This window comes from Atta colombica, unplaced genomic scaffold (assembly GCF_001594045.1).
Source record: "Atta colombica isolate Treedump-2 unplaced genomic scaffold, Acol1.0 scaffold32, whole genome shotgun sequence".
NCBI classification, from domain to species: Eukaryota; Metazoa; Arthropoda; class Insecta; order Hymenoptera; family Formicidae; genus Atta; species Atta colombica.
In genome coordinates this window covers 1,603,034-1,607,456 of record NW_017259426.1, presented here as the reverse complement: position 1 = coordinate 1,607,456, position 4,423 = coordinate 1,603,034, and positions in this window count along the sequence as shown.

Genomic DNA, 4,423 nt, shown 5'->3' with positions numbered 1-4,423 from the left:
AATTCAATAATAAAAAGAATATTCTATTTTCGCAAATATATTTAATATTAAATGAACTTATTGTTATAAATATTGACACATTCTATGCAATTTATTTATCATAATATATAAATACTATAATATTAATTCTTGGAAATACATTTCAGATATTGTTAATATTTAATGTTAAATAAATTATTGCAAAGTTATTTAAAAGGTGCGTCGTCACTGTCAAAATTTGGAAATCCTATTTATGATAAATTTGTATCGCAACACTTTTTCGTTTTTTCTCGAGAGATAAATTCAATTTCATAATCCGAAATTGCGGATAAGAGAACAGCTTGCGAAAAAAGCGTTAACATCACACCAATCGACGTCGCTCGATGTAATGCGATTATATCCTTCACTCCGGTATAAGCGGTTCTGAAAAAGATTACGAGAGACACGTCACATCGGCATCATCCTCGCGATCGTTTTCCGTTGATCGCCGGTCATCGCCGCGCGGCGCAGCAACGGCGCAGCAACGGCGCGGCTTCGCGCTCATTGTGATTTTAATAAGCCTTATGCAAATTACAAATGAAATTGTCAGAGGCAGGCCCGCGGTCCATTCTTCGTCGCTGATAGGAACAATTAGAGGAGCTTTGTCCAGCAGCCGAGCGTTGTCCGGCCGGCCGGCAACTTGAGTTTGACCGGGAGAGAAAGAGAGAGAGAGAGACAAAGAGAGAGGAGAAGACCACCCGCCAACCCCTAATGCTTGTATCCGCTCCTCGGAACGTTCACTTCCGACTCTCGGAATCGTGCGCCGCGCCGTGTGCCCCATTGTGTATTGTATATTCCCTCGGTACTCACGAATCATCGATACATTAACTGAATTACGCATATTGTTGCGCAGTTATTAATACATCGTTATTATCGTTCTTAATAATGCTAAAAAATGCAATTATTTCCTTAGGGCGAGAGCACAACAGATTTTAACGCGCAGAAGAAAATTAGTTAATCAGTCGTTCCCTCCTTTCCATAAAATAAAAGACTGATTTTTTTATACATTATGCGTTAAGCAAAAATTTGTGCTCCGGCCTTTAATACTCACAATGATTTTCCGACCTTTCAATACACATGATGAGTCATTCCGGATTAATTTTCATTGCTTTAACAAATATACAAGAATTATATCAAATGATTTTTACATATACTTTAACATTTTTAGAAAGTATATAAAACTATGTATTTAAAAAAATTGATTAAATGTTATAACTGTCCAGATAACGAAGTTTATAGAAAGCAGATTTTTTTAATGTCTGTTATACACTGTACCAATAAAATAACAACAGAATTGTTATAGAATTAGATGTACATAATATTATTGACAGCTAGAAAAAAGACTGCTAGAAAAAAATGTAACAGAATTAGCGGAATCTGCTCAGTTTCTGCTAACAATTTATCTTCTCATTATGTCAATAGGCGATGTTAACAGAACACAAGCCTAATGACTGCCGTCATTTTCTGCTCGAATCTGCTGAGAATCTGTTAGAAGACTACAGGCATTTTGCTATCTGGGCTTTGCTAGCTGATTACTTGATGCTCCTAGTTTAACAAAAAAAACAAGATATGAATGACCCAATCGTGTGTACATGCTAAGGGTTATCATAATTATAAAAAAATTAATTTCTAACTTATTGTCTGGTTTATATTTCTTAACTTTAAAATCCTAAAATTCAGCCAATGGAATACAGATTTCAGTTAGGACCAATTAAGACTGGCAGTCTTATTGGCTGAATTTTAGGATTTTAAGATGACTGAAGCATAAACCAAGCATATGGCAAGCGCGATACTAAATGTGATCTGGACTAGTCGCTGTTAGAGTTCAATTTAAAGATATTCGTAGCGAGTATCTATAGAAAACGGGCAGGAGATACTCAATTCTTAACCGCGAGAAACGAATTTGTTACGCGACGGTCGGCTTGATTCCGCAAGAAGGAAGACGTCAGAATCGCGATGTGGAATTGTTCTGTCGTAATCTGAAAAGGGAGGAAGCGAGAGAAAGATACACGTTCTCCGGAACCCCGGGGCCCAGGAGAACGCGCCAATGCAATGGAGGGAGTGAAAGGACAGAGGGGCAAGTTGAAAATCGAACGGAATCACGGAGGCTGGAGGTCGGTGGTTCGGAGGCGGAGATAAGTTTTTACGGTAGGGTTACTAACTTACAGACTCGGCATTGTCGAGTTCCCGCCGACGGGAGGACAATGCGCCTTCGGAACACAATGCTTCACTCTGGAAATCTGAAGGCAGTCTTGACTACCAACCTGCAACCACCCATACCGCCTCCCTATGTGTCCCCCTCCCCCTTCGCCCAATACTCGCTCCTTCGACACATACCCATTCCATCTCCATTGCCCACCGCACCATCCTGCCACCCCCATCGGCCTCCGTCGTTATTTTCTCATTCTTTTGCTCTTACCCAGCTTCCTACCCCTTCACGAAAATCTTCTTTCGATGTAGCTTCCTCGGCCGCTCGTCGTGAGATCAACGATCTCCAAGTTCATATTTTCGTAAATCTATGAGTTCAGTGGAAAACGCGTATATTTTCAAAATACAAAAGAAATATCGCTGAACTTTTCCTTTCAAAGATCACACCACATTTTTGTTCCCCAATCGAGAGATACTTTTGAAGCATTTTTGTTCTATATGAATTCACATTTGTATAAGCGCGCACACACACACACACACACACACACACACACACACACACACACACACACACACACACACACAAAACATACACACACACATATATCTCGCTTATTGTAATACAAAATATAAAAGGCGCGGAAACAACGGTAGCGAGCACGGTAGCGGGGCCTGAAAGAGGCAGGAATAAAACGGACGAAGAAAGGCGGACATACGAGAGTATTTCAATCGCTCCTAGCTTTTCTCTTTAGGCGGGCTTCGCCGTTCCTTTGCCCCACAAAAGCCACATTGTTTCGTCCACCGCTCTCCTGCGATGGGACGCAAGTTGAAATGCTTCTCTTTTCGCGAACGCGAGACGGTAGATAGTATCGGCAATCAAACACAAAACGTAGATTTGAAGACGCATTTAATGCATATACAGAAACATTTGTCGCTGCACAATCCTTTCTAACAGCATTTCTTTATTCATTTCTTATTCGACATTAGTATTTACTAGTAGATACTTGTATTTAAAAGTTTTCTGTATTTTTGATTTTAAATCATAAACGAGACATTCGAAAGTCTGAAGTCTTGAAAAGAAAATAGTCGTCTATAATTAGTTTTATTGTTAATACGAATAAACTTTTATTACTTAAATAAAAAAACTTTTATTGCTGATATATAATATTTTCTTTTGATTATCTTATTTTCTAATCCTCTTTGAAGTTCAATAATTACTTTTAGGAAATAATAAAAATTAATTAATCTACTCCTACATTTTCTTGTTAAATACTAACGTTGTGATAAATCACTTCTTTCAACAATAACTTATAATAACGCGCTGCTAATTCATGAAACATTTTAATTTCTTTCGATGTCTATCTCGATGGTTGTATTAGATCTCCCACAGAAATGCTCATCACTTTCCCTCAAAAGGTTTTCTTCTCATAGAGCGTGTCTTTTTCTCCCGTTCCTCTTTCCCGTCATCTTTCTCGCTCTCTTTCTGCCTTTCTTTCTAGCTGCTTCTTCTTTTTTGCGATGTCGCTCGCTCGCTCTCTTTCTTAACTCTTTCATCCCCCTCATCTGCCGCCGTTCTCCTCGCGACAACATTCTTTTCAGTATTCACTGTGCAGTTTCTTGTACCGATACTTCCTTCTTTCATCGTCGCGTTATTCAAGCTTTTGATGCCGCGGCGACAAAGCTCTTTACTTCTTTCTGTGAACGAATGAAAGCAAAGAACGTTGGCGATATATACGTAATATATAGATGAATACATATATTATATATACACACATATATATATATATATATATATATATATAAAATTATATTAAATATAAATATGTAAAAATAAATTATACAGTGTAAAATTTGCGACTCAAAATACTAGAATAAAAAAGTTTTCGAAAAATTAAGTAAAAGTTTCTTTGTAAATTTTTACTTATTCACAGATTCACGTATTGGTGATCAAAATTTGCCCAAACCACTCTATTAATTAAAAGTGCTATTTACAAGATGATTATAAAAATCTGAATGATGAACGCGATAAATTTCTTCTGCTCGTCCAAAGGTCACAAATTACCCTTCGTTAACAGAGTCAAGTTCTTTCTGAGGGAATAACGACGTTAAAAGAAATTATTCAATCGAGTGTAAGGGACTGTTCCATTATGTCCAATATAATAAATTCAATGTGACGATTAAAGATTATTCTAAATATTATCAATACATAACAATACTCAAAATTTTCTTCCCTTAAGACAATTTATAAAGTTCGAAA